Raw genomic sequence first — 20,062 nt, forward strand, 5'->3', positions numbered from 1 at the left:
TATAAGATTCCGTAGATGTTATTAAAAGATGTCTCTCTATAGTAATACACTGTCAATATTTGGTACAATAAATTTCCTAGGTATGTCTCATAGGGAATACTCCTTCATTTTCTGTTCCTTTTCAACTAAAATTAGATTACAACTTTATGTGACTACTTTCCAATTTTATGTAATCCCAAAAAATCAGACCCCTTTGGCATTAAAAGGCACAAAAAGAACACACACACAAAGTGGGTAAACAAAGGAAAATACCAATACATTAGGATGGTAGATTTACAAATCTTTATCTTTTGAACTAGTGTTTAAGGTTCCAGCATGCTTTAAAACAAACAAACAAAAACTATACACACCCTTAGGATTTTTAGCTGGGCGTCGTGGTTTCTGCCTGTAATCTTTGCTCTTGCAGGCTGAAGGAGGAGGATCAATACAGTGAATTCCATGTTAGTCAGACCCAGGGGGTGTGTGGAGGGGGGAGTGCAGCAAGAAAGAAAATCATTAACTTACTATCCTTTATGATTTTCCTTTGTCTTGAGACGGGGTAAAAGTGGGGAACAGATGGCAAGCAATATGGCACAGTGGGTAAAGGCAGTTGTCCAGCAAGCCATGTAACCAGAGTCAATCCCAGAACCCACAAAGTTGTCCTCTGACCTTCAAACAGACATTGTAGCACACATGACTCCCTCTTGGTAATAGTAGTAATAATAAAATGGGGGATGGAGGCTAAAGATAGGCCAGCAGTAAAAGCACTAGCCAAGTGTGCATATGCTCAGACGTACATAAACAGTCCTAAAGGTAAGGGTGGGGGAGGGAAAACAGGATGTTTTAGATTTACCATTATTTCCACCTTTGATTTTAACACTCATCCCTACAGAAATAAAGCCCACAACAGCCACCTAAAACCAAAACAGAGGTATGCGTTATTTAAGTGACGGAGATTATAAAAATGCAGGCAGGTAGATGAAGGCTCTCATCCTAAAAGTGGACAGGATGTCTTCATGTCACCCTGTCCTTTGCCGAAAACACCAATGATAAGAAAAAGGAATAGTCTCTTACGCACAAGGGTATCCCACAGTGAACAGGTAAATTATTTAATACTACACAGATCTGTGGTTTATATGGATGTAAGATTTCTATTCACTATCTAATAAGAAGTGCTCACACAAATGACATCAGGGATTTCTTGGGGTTATTCATTTTACTTCTGTAGTTAAGCTAATTCTATTAAAGTAGAATCAGTATTGCTTTCCTGGTTACCAGGTGGTTTTATATATTCTACAGAAACCAGGTAGAAACCAAGAAAATAATAAAATAGGTTTTTCTCTAAAACTCAAGTTCTGAGGAAAACTCAGAAATATTCAAAGATGTTTCCCGGTTTCCTGCTATAATCTCACTTAACTTTATGAATAAGGATTAAGCAAAATTACAATAGCACATAAAAATGCCTCTCATAAACCAGCTCAAATACTGTATCAGTTTGATCAGGTTATAATATATACTTTTAAACTGATTCCCCCCCTTGAGTAAGACAGGGCCTCATGTACCCCAGGAGAGGTTTGGACTTAAGCTAAGGATGATCTTGAATTCCTGGTCCTATTGCCTCCACCTCCCAAGTGCGGAGATTACAGGTGAGCCACCATGCCCAGCGCTCACTTGCTGTCTCTCTTACCACACATATGCACACACACAAGTGTGCACAATTTTACTTTTATTACTGTGAATATGTGTGTGATGTGTTCTAAGTTCAGACATGTGCCTCAGCACACATGTGGAGGTCAGAGGACAACTTTAGGAAGTTGGTTCTCTCCTTCCACGTGCTTTCACCCGCTGAGTCATCTTACTGGCACTACAACTTTGTAATATAAAACTCTTACTCAGGGGGCTGAAGAGATGGCTCAGCGGTTAAGAGCACAGCACTGGCTGCTCTTTCAGAGGTCCTGAGTTCAATTCCCAGCAGCACATGTCAGCGCACAACCATCTGTAACTGTAGTCTCATGGGAACAGATGACCTCTTGTGATGTGCAGACAGATGTATATGAAGATAAGGCCTCCCTATATATAAAATAAGTAAATCTTACTTTAAGAAATATTTGCAATAGCCAATCCCTTCATTAATTTCTATTAAGAGAATAAATCAACAGTCCCTGTTTTGAAGCAATGTCTTTACTCAATTTTTATATCTATGAGGATGAAATAAAATTTATCCTATGTAATCTCTTTCTTCCTTTTTGTTCACTGATATTTTACTTACATGTATGTCTGTGTGAGCATGTCAGATCCCCTGGAACTGGAGTCACAGACAGTTGTGAGCTACCATGTGGGTGCTGGGAATTGAACCAGGTACTCTAGAAAAACAGCCAATGCTCTTAAATGCTGAGTCATCTCTCCAGTCTTCCAGATTCTTCCTTAAAAATTTTTTTTTTTTAAACGAGACAAGTTTTTCTCTGTGTAACAGTCCTAGCTGTCCTAGAACTATCTCTTGTAGACCAGGCTGGCCTGATCTGCCTGCCTCTACCTCCCGAGTGCTGGGATTAAAGGTGTGCACCACTACCACCTGGCACCTTATAATTAATTTTGTAGGTAAACACAGAGTAATGAGCTTCATGGAGGCATCTTGACACATACTATACTTTGTTCTAATTCCCTTCCCATAGGCCCTCCTTCCAAGTGCGTTTTTCTGAGTGAGGACTGCCAGGGCCTGCAAACACCAGGTAAGCACTCCATCACTAAATTATAGCCCCTCTTCAGAAATAGCTTAAATCCAAAGAACATTTATAGTAAACAATGTTCCCTAAAACTAAGTCCCCCAACAACAATTAAAGGAGGGATTGTTTAGAAAACCAGAAAGAAGCAGCACTGTGTACTAACGCTCACATTTCACCTTCTGTGGTCCCTTATCAACAGACTTTAACAAATCAACAAAACAGACTTTATTGTGAACTTCAGACTGGTGTTTGCTTTTTTGATCAGCTCCATCTTACTTGATGAGCTGTCATGGGATTCCCCTCTGTATGCTATGAATGCTTGATTACCATTGGTTAATAAAGAAACAGGTTTGGCCTAAGAAAGAAGGCAAAGTCAGGCAGAAGCCATGTAGCCGTCTAAGAAACAAGAGGCAACAAACCACGAGTCTTGTGGTAAAATATAAAATAACAGAAATGGGTTAATTTTAGATGTAAGAGCTAGCTAGAAATGTGCCTGAGCCTATAAGTAGGCCAAAGAATATGTAATTAATGTTAATCCTCAAAATGTTTATTTCCTAAGCGGCTGCAGAATCCAGGGGGACCAGCAGGATGGAGAATATTTATAGCTACATCTGGCACTGGAAAACAAAAGAGTAGCATCCATTTACAAGGGGCACCCCACCTTTCCAAACTAGACAAAAAATAGAACCATTAATAGAACCTTAACAAGGCTTGAAATGTTGGCAGTGAAAAATTTTCAAACTGTATTTGTCGTGGTCGGAGATATGGAGACATACAATCTACACTCTGTCTGCTCACACTGTTGTCACAGCAGCAGCAGAAATTCCGCTCTCCAATCAGGCTGCCTGGATGGACATAAGGTTGCCCACAAACTGTACTCAGTGAGCTTTGTCCTGTTTAAATGCTAGCATATCGAGTTCATTAATGTCCGTACCATATTTTCTGTGCATAAAGTTCAGGATCAGTCTGTAAGTGACCATGGAACTGAAGACTCTTTCAAGGAAACAATGGTGTTAAAACTACTTCCATGGGGCTGGAGAGATGGCTCAGGGGTTAAGAGCACTGGCTGCTCTTCCAGAGGACCTGAGATCACTTCTCAGCACCCACATCTAAATGAAATTTGGTGCCCTCTTCTGGCATGCAGACAGAACACCATACATAGTAAAAAAAATAAATAATTAATTAAAAAAAAAACCTTGCATGGCAGCTAAGATGCCCAACACCCCCCCCCCCACACCACCACCACTGTTTGAATTAACACTCAAGATGTAGGAGCAATGATGGGGTAAAAGTACCCAACAGAACAATTCAATGCAACAGTGCCACAGTAGCCATTATAATCTTCATTTTCATCTGCTCACAGTAAGAAGAGGTTTGTTTAATTTAAGCATGCACTTGATGAAAGAGCAAAATTTATTTACTTTGGGGGGATAGGGTTCCACTATGTAGCCCTGGCAGATCTGGAACTTCAAATGCAGACAAGGCTGGCCTTGAACTCACAGATAATCTGCCAGTCCCTCCTGAGTGCTGGGATTAAATGTCAACACACCATCTTTCTTTGGTTTTTTTGAGACAGTCCCTGATGTATGTAGTCCCCACTATGTAGGCCTTGAACTCATGATAATCCTACTGTCTTAGCCTCCTGAGTATTGGGTTAACACACACAACAGATATGAACCACTCTACTTGGTTCCAAATACTACTAGTTCCAACACCTTTCATGCTTCCCCTCAACAAACGCAAAGTATGCACCAAGTATTTCTGTCCTTTTGACAGCAGTCACAGGTCACCAAAGCATGGTGAGGCATGGTTTGAGTTGCAAACTAAATTAGTAACATTTTTCTCCCACTTATCATTTTTCATTGATAAAAGGGCCAACAAACTATATAACATTAAGTCCTGCACAGGATTTTTCTCAACAACTTAAAGTGAACCTGTATCACTTGAAGTGTCAGATATACAAGTGATAGTCAGAATTTTGGAAAATTTTCTATCTGTTCCAGTAGTTTTCATTACTTAAAAGTCTTTTCTAATTAAATAATGGAGTTATTAATAAATGCTTGTGTCAATATTTACAAGATCTGCATAACTCAGTAAACTATTTTCCAAATTTCTCTTGTCAGATACCACAAGATCATTCTTGAGTTGAAAGACCCATTCTGGCTAGGCTTGGTGACAGGTCCAGCAAAAGGGACACAGAGGCATCACATGAGCCTAGGAAATGGAGGCAGCGGGACAACAGTCAGGCTGTCACAGCAAACATGCATCCAAAGTGTCTGACAATCCATAGATTTTAAATGAGTTTGTATTCTACTTTATACCTCATGTTCAAGAAGCTAATGTTACGCAGTTTGGGTTTAATATCTAAGAAAATAATATCCACAAACACCTAAAAAGGCTCTTAAATACCCAATTTGTGGTGTATGTGTGATCTGATGGAGATAAATCCTTATACTTTAAACCAAAGAAATAAAAAAATATTTCAACATGCTATATGTTATTTGTAGTTTTAAATTAACATTTTTGAAATATCCATTTTAGTATTTAACATGGCGAATATAAAAAATATGACCCACATTAAACAAAAGCTTTTTACAATACTCAATAATTTGTCTGTGTGTGGTACATATGTAGTTGCAAGTGTCCCAATAAGCATGCATGATGGGTACATCCATGTGACAGTCCAGTCGATGCCAGGTGTCTTCCTCAAAGGAGCTCCACTTCACTGACACACCCAGAGCTGGTCAGTTCCAACTAGTCTCACCAGCCAGTTTACCCTAGGATTCCACTTCTGCCTCCTGCCCAGCTGCTATATAAGCAGAGCATCCCAACTTTTGCTCCTAAGCTTGTGCCACGATCACTTTACCCACTCACTCATCTCTCTGGAGCTAAGAGATACATTTCTTTCAAAGCACTAAGCTTTTATCAATTTGATGACAGTCCTCAGAGAGGACTGCAGCCCTTCCTTCCCAACTTTACCTTTCTAACTATACCTGCTTTTCTTCCCAGGAAGGTTGCAGGACATAGGATATCTGAACTAGAATGGAGACACTATTGTAACAAAATGTAAGTTAGACTTGTTTTTGGAAACCCTAGAGAACAAAAAGATCCACAGAAAAAAGTTCCAAGGTACAATTTCAGTTGAAATTTTATTTTCTTTAAAAATATTTTTGTGGAGCTGGAGAGATGCCTCAGTAGTTAAGAGCACTGGCTATTCTTCCAGAGGACCTGGGTTCAATTTCCAGCACCCACATGGCATCTTACAACTGCCTGTAACTCTACCTCCAGGGGATCGATCCAATGCCTTCACACAGATATACATGTAGGCAAAATATCAATACACATAAAACAAAAAATATATCATTTTTAAAAAAGATTAAAAAATACTTTTGTACCGTCTTGAAAAACATACACATACACAAATGCATGTTTATTTTAATATATTTATATATGGGGGTGGAGAGATGGCTCAGCAGCTAAAGGCACTGCCTGTTCTTCCACAGGTCCCAAATTCAATACCCAACAACCACACAGTGGCTCATAACTGTCTATAATGGGATTGATGTCCTCTTCTGGAATGGAAACATACATTCAAGTAAAGCACCCATAAATACATCTTTTTTAAGAAGTATTTTTGTGTGAGCGTCTGGGCAGGAATATGCTTGGTAGAAGTACCAAGATTACAGATGCACACCATAGCATACAACTTTCTTATGTGGGCCCTGGGAATTAAACATGGATCATTGGGCTTGCCTGTCAGGTGGTTTTACCATCCCAAGCCTGAATTTAAATTTCTAGCCACCTCAAGGTCTCAAAGAGTAGCTGAATTCTGGCAGGCAATAGTTAGACTGTCACTGAATATGCTCAAAGAGAAAGGGAAAACTTTTTGTGTAGCCCCTGTTATCCTGGAACTTGCTTTGTAGACCAGGCTGGCCTTGAACTCCCAAGAGATCTGTCAGCCTCTGCCTCCCAAGTGCTGGTATAGAAAGTGTGACCATCACACACTCTCACTTTGAGAAGACACTCACTCGATCTTGCCTCCATGTACGCTGGAATTACAGGCATGTGCCTCCAAGTCTAGCTCTGGATCTTCTCTAACTTCACAGACCTAATCATATTCCCAACAAACTGAGGATGAAGACAAAACTCATTCTGTAGCAGTCATGTTTCATTGAACCTGACTACTGTTTCTTCTACCCTCAGCTCTTGGTTCTATCATTTCCCCAGGGGTTTTGCCCAAACGCCTTCATTTTCCAGACTTTTCTTAACCACGTGTATCCATGTATGTAATTTTACGATTATATGTCTTGTAATCCTAGAGCCAAAAGATTTTTAATACTTGAGTAAATGTTCATGGTGTATTTTCTGCTTACCAACAGCAAAAAAATAAATGAATGAATAAAATAAAAAGGTAAATAAGCCACTATGTACATTTTCTGAGGAAATAGATCTCAGTGCCTGCGAGCCTTCAGGAAAGATCCAGAAGGCAGCTCTGTAGCACTGTCATTACAAGATAACAATCCCTGGACTTTAAGTGGGACAGAGGCAGAGGTAGAGGATAGTGATATTACCCCAACCCTGTGTAGGTCTAGACTAAAATACTCTGAGTGAAATTTATTTAGGCAGAATCTCATATAGCCCACATTGGTCTTGGACTCCCTGTGTAGCTCAGGTTGACCTTGAACTTCCAATCCTACTAAACTTACTACAGAATATAGACAAGATTATGCCACCATGCCCAGCTTATGTGGGTTTTAAACAAAATCTCTTAAAACATTTTTAAAATTTGAAAATAGATGAATGGAATAAAGATATAAAGCACTAGCCAAGCAGTGGTGGCTCACACCTTAAATCCCAGCAGTTGGGAGGCAGAGGAAGGCAGGCAGATCTGAGTTCAAGGCCACCACAGTCTACAAACTGAGTTCCAGGACGTCCAGGACTACACAGTGAAATCCTGTCTCGAACCACCACCCCCTCAAAAAGGATCTACAATACTGTATGTTCAATGTATGGGCAGTGCTGTGGACAGTGTCTGCCTGAGTGCTGGGATTTAAGCATGCACACTACATCCAGCTTAATGCATGTTTTATGCTTAGTGTTCCAAGAGTAAAAAAAGTTTAGAAAGTGGCAATAAATAACTTATTGAAGAAATTCTTTTCATAAATTTAGCCTAGTCTAAGTGCACACCATTTATTCAACAGTGCCCACTAAGGTGCAGCACACAGCACCTAAGCAAGAGCAGCTCTTCTCCAGTCCCACCCTTAAGTCTTCACAATGCATCACAAAAACCCTGGAAGCTGTATTTTACTGTGCCTCTTGTTAGATGTGCTGAACTGCTTGTGTCTTGTACGCTAGTATGATAACAGGTTTGATGGCAGTAGACAATATAAGACAATGCAGAAGAGAAACTGAGGTTAAGTGGAGGCACAGTTTTACTGAGCCCTCCTGAAGAGACCTTGACTCTGACTCCAAGTCACCCTTACCTCAGCCGAGAGCAGACAAACAGTACTGAAAGGAACAAATACACATTTCCCACTAAACAAAAGCATTTGCTACTGTCCCATTAAGAGTATCTGAGAACTAGGTGTGCTGGTGCACATCTTTAACCCAGCAGAGGGAAAGGCAAAGGCAGGTGATCTCTGGGAGTTCAAGGCCAGCCTAGTCTTCAAATTGGGATCCAGGATACTCAGGGCTGTTACACAGGGAAACCCTATCTCAAAAAAGGGGAAAAAAATAGAAGGGAGGAAGGGAGAGAGAGAAGGAATATTTCAGGAAGTCTGGTATAGTGTTGCCTTTAATCCCAGCACACCGGAGGCAGCAACTCAAGGATCTCCGAGTTCTAAGACATCCAGGACTACATAGAGAGATCCTGTCTCAGAAAGAAAATAGAAGTTTCAGAACAAAAATAAATTGGTGATGTCAAATACACTGAAGATGATCTAGGTCAGTATACACGATATTATTCTCTGTCAAATACAGTGATGCGAGTACTGTGTGTACACGCATGCTTAGGAATGATCTGGAATCTATCTATTGAGCTGGCAATGGCTCAGTGGGTAAAGGCCCTATCACCAAGTCTGAGGACTTAAGTTACTCCCCCTCACAAATATAATTTAAAAAAAAATTAAAATCAAATATATTAAAGTGTTCTTTACATGGTAGGGTTATGTTTCTTTTACTTTTCTATAGTGAATTCATATTACATGTATGTTTACATCCAGTAAGTATAGTTATTAACATGCCAGGCTCAGTTTATTTTAGAAGTAACTTTTATTTAGAAGAAATTTTATAAAGCCAAGAATTAAAGAAAGGTAAATTTTCAACAGTCACACAATTAGCGATGGACTAGGACCACTTCTTCCTTTTATTTAGTAACTGAAGTCCACTGTAGGCCGAGATGCTGGGTCAGTGATGGTTCACCTACTTAGCAAACCCTGGTTGATTCTGTGATACATGGGCTTTTTTATATAGGAAGTTGATCACTAAGACTTTTATTTCCCATCTACTTAAAGACAAAGAACAAAAGAAAAAAGGAAGGGGCCCTAAGAAACCTACAAATACTTTCTTCAGTTTGGATCCTCGTAGATTAGCGCATACAATAATCTACTCTAGAGCAGCATGCATGACCTGTTATAACAAGTGAAAAAAGCCAGGCACAGGAAGATAAATACCACATGTGAAGAGGAAAGAAGCAGAGTGGTTGCCAGAGGGAAGGCAGCAGCAAAAAGGATACACGAAGGTTGGCTAACAGGCACAAAAATACAACTAGGCTGAAGTTCCTATGTTCTACCGCATAGTACAGCAACCATAATAGGTAGGAAAGAGGATTTTGAGTATTTACAACATAAAGAAATGTTTTTGATGTTGAATGAGCTAACTACTCTGACTGAAATATTGTATATTGTTTACATTTAAGTCAATACAACTACAGCCCCAAATAAGTATAATTGTGTCAAAAGTAATCAACACAAGCTTTCTCTGTTTAAGATTACCCAAAATTTATCTATCCATCATTCCTGTATTTACCAATATTTCTTTTTTTATTTATTAATATTTATTTTTTTAATTTTTATTTTATTGGTTTTTTTATATTTTTTTATTAAAGATTTCTGTCTCTTCCCCACCGCCGCCTCCCCTTTCCCTCCCCCTCCCCCAATCAAGTCCCCCTCCCTCGTCAGCCCAAAGAGCAATCAGGGTTCTCTGCCCTGTGGGAAGTCCAAGGACCACCCTCCTCCATCCAGGTCTAGTAAGGTGAGCATCCAAACTGCCTAGGCTCCCACAAAGCCAATACGTGCAGTAGGATCAAAAACCCATTGCCATTGTTCTTGAGGTCTCAGTAGTCCTCATTGTCTGCTATGTTCAGCGAGACTGGTTTTAACCCAGGCTTTTTCAGACCCAGGCCAGCTGGCCTTGGTGAGTTCCCGATAGAACATCCCCATTGTCTCAGTGTGTGGGTGCACCCCTCGCGGTCCTGGGTTCCTTGCTCGTGCTCTCTCTCCTTCTGCTCCTGATTTGGACCTTGAGATTTCAGTCCGGTGCTCCAATGTGGGTCTCTGCCTCTGTCTCCTTTCATCGCCTGATGAAGGTTAATATTCAGGAGGATGCCTATATGTTTTTCTTTGGGTTCTCCTTATTTAGCTTCTCTAAGAATATTTAGCTTCTCTAAGAATATTTATTTATTATATATACAATATTCTATCTGTGTGTATGTCTGCAGGCCAGAAGAGGGCACCAGACCTCATTACAGATGGTTGTGAGCCACCATGTGGTTGCCGGGAATTGAACTCAGGACCTTTGGAAGAGCAGGCAATGCTCTTAACCACTGAGCCATCTCTCCAGCCCCCTATTTACCAATATATCTGCAGGACAGCCTATAAACAATGTCAGCTAAACTAGGTGGTGGTAGCTTAACACCTTTAACCTCAGCACTTGGGAGGCAAAGGCAATCAGATCTCTGAGTTTGAGGCCAGCCTGGTCTACAAAGCCAGTTCTAGTACAGGTTCAAAAGCTATAGAGAAACCCTGTCTAGAAAACAAAACAAAACAAAACAAAACAAACAAAACCTGCAAGGAGCTGGCAAATCTATGCAACTCCCTTAGCTTTGCTCTGGTTCTCCTCCCGCCCTCCATCAAGTGTCCCCACTCCATCTCTAAGAAGTACCTCAGAGCAGATCTCCTCACTTAAGAGGCCCACTCAAAGTCCCTCCCTGGAACTTACTTCAGCCAACTGGCCAACACAACCATCACTGGATTTCATCATTAACATTACTGAAAAGGCCCTTGACTTTTTTGTGACAAGAGTCACCAAGAATCTTCTAAAAGTAAGACTGGGTCCTTCTCAGAAATAGGGATTAGACATACAAATTTTTGCATGTCATTTCAAGACTCAGAGTTACACAGTTACAATACATCCCTGGACTTCAGAACTAAAAACTTTATAGAATATATTTAGCATACTAATATCATAAATCTTCAAAGCTCAAGATATATTTGTGTCTGAAGAGATGCAGGGCACTCTCAGCACCAGCAACACAAAGTTAAAACCAGAAGGTCCGCTTTGCTGAAACCCCCTGATGGCCCCAGACTGCCTACAGAAATCCATCTCTATTAATGAGTGCCGATTACCAACTTCCCAAACTTCCTTACTCAAATTTCCAAGTGGAAATTTCGTTTTCTATATTCTTCAAGTACAAGTAAAATCCACTCACTATTTCTCAGGTCAAACTGCTGTTGTAGCCTCCCTCTAGCCTCTCAGTCCTTCCCAAACACTATTTAATACACATAAAGTCTTACCTAATTTCTGTTGTCCCTGTGTCATGGTCCCTTCTCCAAACAAACTCCTCCCTATTCCCATACCACTTTCTTTACCCTATTTTAGTTTCTACAAGTTGTAGAAAGCTTGAGCTCATCTTTCCCGTCCTGGATAAGGCCCAAGGTTTGAGACTCTGTACCCCAAATGGGTCTAAAATACAGACTGTCTTTAATTTAGTTTAACAATAGCAAAACTCTCAAGTGAGGCCACACTTGAGTTTAATTCTCAATGGGGGGTATGCTTCACTCTCTTTTAAACACAAAACAAGAATGCAGCTCTGTGTTTCCTGCTCCCCATTTCTAGTCCACTGCTTAACAGCTTTCAGCAATGTTTCACAGAGACATTTCTTCACTTCCTCTTGTTCTTTGTAGCTTAGCTGCAAGCCTGACATTAACATTCAAGAGCAGCAGCAGCAACTCTCTTAAGTTCCAAAAAGCTTCCAACTGCCAACAGTAAAACCAGGCGCTTTAAAAAATGGTCTTAACATATATGCATACAGCTTGGGCATAAGGACCACATAATGAAGCCTTTGATGTCTTGATAACAAGTAAATTAGGGAGAGGTTGAAACACATTAACCTAATTCTCAACTGTATGGGGGAGGGTAATAATCCAAGATATACACACACACACACACACACACACACACACACACACACACACAAATAATTTACTTTCCTTGAGCAGTCAAAAAACAAAGTCACTTTCCAAATTTTCACCACATAACATTAAAGTAACTTCAAAACATTTCTGTTGTTCCAAGATTAAGTTTCCAACAGTTTAGGGTAGCTGTGATCTGAAAATGCCTGTAATTTGTTTCAATTCCTATTTCTCTTCAGCCTGTTCACCTTAGAATAATGATGGACAAGTATTAACCAATGGCTAGGATGTACCTCAAATGTTTAAAGTGCTTGCCTACCACACAGAAAAGCACACATCTTTAATCCCAGCATTTGGAAGGTGGTAGCAGAAGGATTAAAAATTCAATGTCAATTTTAGCTACACAACAAGTTCTAGGCCAGCCAAGGATACACAAATTCTTATCTTTAAAACAAAACAACAGGCTGGAGATGGCTCAGTGGTTAAGACCACTGCCTGCTCTTCCAGAGGACCACAGCGCTCTTGCTGGGTAGGTCACTACCACCTGTAACTCCAGCTCCAGGAGATGATGCCCTTTTAGACTCCACAGGCAATTGTACTCACATGTACATTCCCATATATAAACAAAGATACATTAAGCACACAGACACATAATCAAAAAATAAAAGCAGGGGTCTGAAGAGGTAACTCAACGATTAGAGTATGTACTGCTATTCCCAAGGACCCAAGTTTGGTTCCCAGAATCCGCATGACGGCTCATAACTGCCGCAAATCCTGGGGGATGTGATGCCTTCTCCTGCTTCCCCAGCACCACATATACACAGATTCAACGCTCATATATATATTACATAATACACACACACAACCCACTAGACTTAGTTTAAGCAATTCTTGTGCTAGAGATTGAACCCAATGCCCTGCTCAAGTTAAGCACTCCTTCTATCATTGATCTATACCACCAGGCCCCAGTTTATCTCTGAAAGAAACTTATAAACGTGCCTTTTTAGCTGCTGCTAGTTTACTAAGGGATAGTGGAAAATTGTCTGGGAAGCTTGGGCTTAAAAAATGCTCCCATGTTCTAATGAACTCAAAAAAGTACAAATAACTAACATTCTGTAACAGAGCATTTCCTTAAATGCCTTTCACAAGACTACAGCCTGGCGTTTGGGAGACTGATTTTCAAAATATATACGTGTACACACAAGTGCGTGTATGCAAGTGTGTATGTGTATCGATGAACATTATACACAGTCCCAGAGTAAATGAGTAAAAGATCTCATTTTCTGGAGAGACAGGACATCTCAGCAGTACAGAGTCCCCCTCAGCCTCCAACTTTGAGAGGATGAGCAGTGTGTTTCAGCATGGTGCACTGCACTTGTCCAAGAACCTGACAGTCGCTGACAGGTTAACTTCCTGGAGAGTGTCCTAAAACTGACAGATTATCTTCCCCACCCAAACAAAAATAAATCAACAGGCCCTTTTATGCTGATTTTTTGTCCTGAAACAAAATCCAACTTCAATAATTGTTGTTCAGCATCACTATTATTCCAACAAACATTTACTGAAATGTCTTATTGCAAAAATAAAGAACTGTCAGCTGGGCATGGTGGTGCACGCCTTTAATCCACTCCTGAGGCAGAGACAGGCAGATCCTTAGAGGCCAGCCTGGTCTCTACAAGTTCCAGGATGACCAAGACTATGCTATATAACCAAGATATAAAAATGTAATTCTAAGCCACAAGAACCTTAATTTTCCCTTAAAAGTCACCTGCTTGTGGTTGTTTCACATAAAATGCTTTGAACAGACAACGCAGGGGTCTGGTTAAACCTGCAGTATACCAGCAATAACAATTCATGCATTTACTTAAGTGGCCTTCACCTCCCTAAGTAAATTAGCAACGGGTGTGTAATTATGCCTTAATTAAAAAAAAAGCCACACAACCTTGGATTCCACTGACACATATATGAATATCGAGGGAAATCTAAAATTTCTTCTAAAATTCTGTAGGTTCTTTTAACAGTATTTTTTGTGAAAGCACCTAGCTTCAGTTGGCTAGTCTTGGCTAAAGAGAATATGAACCACTTACTACTAGGCAGAAAGTCATTTTCCCTTCTGCACGTTGAGTTTGAGATTATAATGAAGCCAAGAGACTTTAAATAAGGTGGACTAAAAGACTCATAATCTGATTATTGTTTTATTTTTGTTTGGATCAAGTACCCAACTGAAAGAAACAGTCTAACTCCTATCAGGAAAAAGAAAAAAACAAAACAAGGCTGCCAGTGTAGGTTAGCAGCAACAGGTTCTTTGCATGTCCAATGCCCTGGGTTAGATTCCTAAGCAGAGAACAAAAAATAGAGGAAGATTAAAAAAAAAAAAAGCCCCCCCCCAAATCTGCACACAATTCAGCACCCAAATTAAAAGTAAATACACAGTATGACTATATATTTCCTTTCGTGCTCATAACTAACCATATTTTTACTACCTTATAGGGTAACTGGTCAAGAACTTTGAAACAATGTTAAGAAGTTAGGACACAACTGAAAAAAAAAATAAAAGCAAAACCAACACACCTATTAAAAAAAGTTTCTCCAATGTTCCCCTCTTCTCTTCCCTTGAGTGAGAACAATCCAATAACTTAGTGTTCAAGACCAAAGAGAAAAGAATTTAAGAGGAATGGCTGAAGACTAGGAAAAGGACCACTCCTCCCAGGACAAAAGCGTTCCCACTCTCCTCCAGAGCACTGTCCCAACTGACAGGTTCACTCCCACTAACTTTCACCCAAAAACACCGTTTAAACACTCAGTAAAATGTGAATTTTTGCTCTGCCTAGGGAAAAGAATTCAGCCCAACCGATACCAACTCTAACGTAAACAATTAGTACACGATATTTTAATGGCTGGGAAGATGGGATGAACTGTTAACAGCTCCTCCAACTGGTCAGAGCGGATAGCCTTTGAGGTCCTAACAACATTAAGATAATTTAACAATTCCAAGTTCTGGTGGGCAGTCAGGTGCACCGTACCAAGTTTGGGACCAGCAGCAATGACACAACAGGTGAGAACCGCAGTGAACATCATCACTACAAATCATGCAATGGCAAACCCCTGAATCCACAAAACCTGGGATACGGGACAGGATCAAGCACAAGACCATCCCCATCCCAGACCCCGTTTTAACCGAGGCAAAGGTTCCGTTCTTTCCGAGGGGTGCGCCGCCTCCCTGCTCCCCTACCCCGGGAACCACCACGCCAGGCCCGGGAAGAACCCAGACCCCTCGGTGGGCATCTCCGCCGTGGAGGAAAACACAATGTCGCTCCTTAATTCTGCCTACAAAAGGACTTTGCGCCCTCCTCCTCGAACTGCCGCCTAGGCGCCTCATCCCAACTTGCAGGAAGGTGGGCAGCGCGCCATATTCAGCGCCCCCCAGTCCACCTGGGGAAGCAGCCCACGCCACCCCGGCGGGAGGGAAGCTTCGGAGGTCGCCCGGCCGAGCCACCAGCCTCCTTCTCCCGCCAGAGACAGCCACTCCCGCGCCCCGCCCGGCCGGCCGTGCCGCCGGCGGACGAGACCCGGGAAGAGCCGAGGGGGCGAGAGCCGAGCCGCCGCTCCGGTCCCGCGCAGCCCACCCACCTCCCGCTCCCGGGCCCGGCGCGCTCTCCCGGGCCGCCCGCTCCCGAGCCCGTGGGGGAAGGCCAGGCCCCGGGGTTCCACGGCGCGGAGAAGGCCGCGGCCCGGAGAACCCGAGGCGGCAAGGGAGGCCGGAACCCTGGGGCTCTCGGGAGGGCAGCCGCCTCCCTCTCGAGCCCGCCAGGACGCCTGGGGCCTAGTGCGGCCTGCGCATCCTCGGGGTGGCGGTTTGGCTGGGCCGGGCCCGGGTCCCCCGCCCCAGGCAGGCCGAATCCGGCGGGGGCCCAGGCCCCGAGCCGGGGGCGGCAGGGTGCCGGCTGCGGGGCGGGCCGGCCGGCCGGCGGGCGGGCGGCGTGTTGCGGCTGCGCCGGGGCTGAAATAGCTGGAGATTGCGCGGTAGGGCACTCACCTCAGAGCGGCTGCGCTACCGTGGGCCTGCGCCGTGGAGACTGCGACCGCGCCGGCTCCTCGCAGCCTCCTGCCACCAGCGGCAATGGCGAGCGCTGCCGCCTCTGCCGCCGCCGCCGCCGCCGAGGAGGGGGAGGGGAGGGAGGAGGCACGCACGCGACGCACGGCTCAGTTTCCCCGCCCGGAGACCGCCATGATGGCGAGGCCGGCGCGGCTCTGGCGACCCCGGGGAGGGGGCTCTCGGCGGTGCCCTCGCAGCCCCGGCCGCCTCGTCGGCCTCTCGTGCCGCTGTGCAGCCTTAGCTGGGGCCGGGAGGCGTCTGGATGAGCGAACCGGGGCCGCGGCGGCCGAGAGTCTCATGCGGCCCAAAATGGTTGCTAATCCGAAGGGGACTCCGCTCAGTCCCCGGCGCGGGGAACTGGGACCTCCGCTCCAAAGGGGCTCCCCCACATTTTCCTCCGCGCGGCCTGGGTCGCAGCCTCGACCCCCTCTCTGAAAGAAGACTTCCTTCTCTCTTTCAAAGCCCTAACCAGACCTTTCAGCGAAAAAGTTTAGTACAAAGCAATATGATAATTTATTCTCTCGTTATTAGATGAACATTTCTAAGGAACCCCTTCTGTACTGGATGCTGTTGAGGGGGGGGGGTGCTCCGAAGTGCACCTGTTAGCAAACCAAGGCCCTTTTTAAGAAAAAATAAAAAATTCAGTTCTTACCTTTTTTTTTTTTTTTTTTTTTTTTTTTTTTTTTTTTTTTTTTTTTTTTTTTTTTTGAGCTTTACTTGAAGCCTTAAGGACTTTAGTTGCGTGCCTAACAAATGAGGTTGGAGCCATGAGGGTTTGGGTTGGTTTTTTGTGTCATCAGGAGTCACCATCAGAATCACCTAGAATCTCAGCTGTTACCCCGAGAGCCTGCATTTTTAACACTTCCTGGAAATTTTTATGCACCCTAAATAATTTTTAAATGTCCCAGAGGGTGTCAGAAAACAGCTTAACAAATAAGGAAGCATCCTTTTTTACTAACGTTTTCTTCAAAAATTGAATGTCTTTTTTTCCTTGATGCCTCCTAAAACAGCGTCGAAGATACCACCCATCGCTGTGGGAACAATTCCTACTCCTTTACCTCAACTTTACATACTCCGTGCAATCTTTTCTATTTCTTTATTTTTGAGACAGGGTCTCAACTATGTAGCCCTGGATGGCCTGAAACTCGATATAAAGGCCAGGCTGGTCTCCAGCTCGGAGATTTTGCCTGTGCTTGCCATCCAGGTACTGTAATTAAAAACGTGCCCCTGTGCCCAGACATTCCAGTGAAATCCTTCAAACTGTTGCTGCCTGTCATTTCTTAATTCAGTTCAGGCTGCACTTAGACACCTCATGGTCTCCCTGTCACTAGACTGGCCCCCTCTAGTCCATTCTGCACACTTCAACTTGGACAATCTTTTTTTTTTTTTAAGCAAATCATTCAAATCAAGTTCCCTGCTTGAGATGTTTAATTAGATCCCATTACTCCTAGGCTAATGTCTAAAATTTTTGAAGGTGGGTTTAAGGTTTTTGATCTTAAACCCACGTCTCTCTCAGACTGTAGAAGACCTGGGAAGCCTTGGGCCATATCAGCCTAGGAATTCTGACATTTTACAGTTTTTGCAAACACTGTTCCTCTTGCTCAGAACTTTTTTTTTCTCTTCCGTCTTCTCAACCTGCTAGAAAAATTCATCAAAATAACTGTTAGTCTTTTAGTCTCAAAATTTCCTTCATCCCTCGTTCCCCAAGATGGGGTGCTTTGTCCTTTCCTCATTAGACCCAGGACTTCCCCCCCCCCTTCTCCGTTTATTTATCCTGGGCCTCACGTAGCCCAGGCTAGCCTCCATTGTACAGCTGAGAATGCTGTTCAACTGCTAAGCCTTCTGCCCCCACCGGTTGCTGGGATTCCAGGCCTGTGCTACCATGCCTGGTTAAAGTGTGCTGGGGACCAAACCCAGGACTTTTTGCATGTGAGAATAGCAGTCTTAACAGCTGAGCAGCACCCCCAGCCCACACTTTATTCCCCTTCTCGTTTCCTTCTCAGATGCAGCCCACATAAGTACATTTGACAGATAAAGAAACCAGAATATGTAGATGTTAGGTGCCCAAAATCAGACGGTAAGAGATGGAACCAGTTCTGAGCCTAACCTCAGAGCTGCACTCTTACCGTCACCAGAGCTTTTGGATGGCAACTCAGAGCCGCTCACAAGGCACAAGAGAAATTTAGCGGGCCATGGCCAACATTCCATAAAAGAAAGATAATATCAGAGGGCATTAACTTAGCCCTTTCTGAAATTTTCACAGATTTTTCTACTATAAATTTTCTAATTTTACAAATATTAAAATAGCAATTAGACACTATTTATTACCAAGGTTTGTATAATGGGATGACTGTTACATATGGCTTTAACTTCTTTATCATCCTTATATTAATTCTGTACATCCTTAAGATTCAATGCCTGGTCTACAAGAGCTAGTTCCAGGACAGGCTCCAAAGCTACAGAGAAACCCCGTCTCAGAAAAACAAAAACAAACAAACAAACAAAAAGATTTAATGATATTTAGCATCTCAAACAAATTGAAATGACTGCCCCCAAACCAACCTGGCTGACCTTTGCAAGAGAATGGGGATTCATGTCTTAGCAGGCCAAGGCTGCCCGTTAGCCAGATATTTGGCTCAGATATATCAGAGTATTCTGTCAGTGCAGTGAACACACCGAGTCCTTTGTATGCAAATCCTGTGTCAACAGGTTCTCAGACCGCCCTACACATTCAGTTCTGGTTCCTCTGGCCTGTCTCCTGAGCTTATTGATTGGGTTATCAATGAAATTCTGGAAGCCTCCACCCAGATACCTTACCCACCTGGTTAGATCTGACTGACCTCATCATGACTGCGTTCGGCGTTCTTTTCTACTCTCGCTGTGGAAGGAGAGAACCTCCACCCGAAAGTTGTCCTCTGACCTCTGTGTACCTGCCATGCTGCGCACAAACACACAAACACAATCGTTTCTTTTAGGGCAGGTGACCCTAATGGCCTCTTTGAGCACCAATGCTTAACTTAGCATCAGAGACAGCTTTTTGTCAATGCTGAGCAAGGGCTAAGATGGTAACAGTGCGGCTTCACTGGGGATCAAACATGAGTTCAGCAGGACTCTCATGTCTCTCTACTTCTCATGACTCAGGAAGACTGTGAGCACATTTTATCCGCCCTCCCCAACCTGTCCCCCAAACAGAAAGAAAATCGTGCTCAATGGGAGACTATGAAGCAAGTTCCATTTTCCTGGGTAGAACATTTACAAGATTAAGAGTTAGCCGTCCTATTATTTCCGCACAGCCTGAGAGGTGACAAGGGCTATCTCTGGCCTTGGAAGAGGCAATCCAGCCAGGTCATGCGGCACATGCGCGCACACATGGTCACCAAATCCTAGGGCAACACAGGCTTGGACAACTCCAGCCTTGGACAGAGGCTACCAATTACAATCCTGTCTAAACCAGTTTCTCGGTTTGGGGTGACTCTGTCTTGCTAAGAAGTAAACTTAGACTGCTGTTTGAGGGATCTGGAGAGGTGGCTCAGCAATTAAAAACACTGACTGTTCTTCCAAAGGACCTGGCTTCAATTCCCAGCACCCATATGGCATCTTGCAACGGTCAGTAACTCCAGTTTCAGGGGACCCAATGCGCTCACACAGACATACCTGCAGGCAAAACATCAATGCACACAAGAAGGTAAATAAATAAAAGTTATCTTTTAAAAAGCACTCACTTTAATCCCAGCAGCACCGAAACGTGGATCAGTGAGTTTGAGGCCAGCATGGTCTACATAGAGGGCTACACTGAGAAATGCTGTATTGAAAACCAAAACAGGGCTGGAGAGATGGCTTTGAGGTTAAGAGCA

At 43.1% G+C, this 20,062-nt stretch overlaps 1 protein-coding gene across 8 annotated transcripts in view; it reads right to left on the reverse strand.

Moving 5' to 3' along the window:
* The window catches only part of Nrf1 (nuclear respiratory factor 1), a 105,286-nt gene extending 88,988 nt beyond the window's left edge, over nucleotides 1–16,298 (reverse strand). For 3 of the 8 annotated variants that reach the window (XM_050141503.1, XM_050141499.1, XM_050141502.1), the window contains exon 1: nucleotides 16,149–16,297. The gene's annotated coding sequence lies outside the window, so the exon portion shown is untranslated. Of the gene's footprint in view, nucleotides 1–350; nucleotides 1,779–16,148 lie in introns of those variants that run through there. The other 5 variants (XM_050141501.1, XM_050141500.1, XM_050141496.1 and 2 more) reach the window with 3 other exon arrangements.
* Nucleotides 16,299–20,062: the final 3,764 nt, after the last annotated feature.

The sequence above is a fragment of the Alexandromys fortis genome, unplaced genomic scaffold, assembly GCF_014885135.2.
Source record: "Alexandromys fortis isolate MF-2015 unplaced genomic scaffold, M_Fortis_MF-2015_v1.1 scaffold_44, whole genome shotgun sequence".
In the NCBI taxonomy this organism is placed as follows: domain Eukaryota; kingdom Metazoa; phylum Chordata; class Mammalia; order Rodentia; family Cricetidae; genus Alexandromys; species Alexandromys fortis.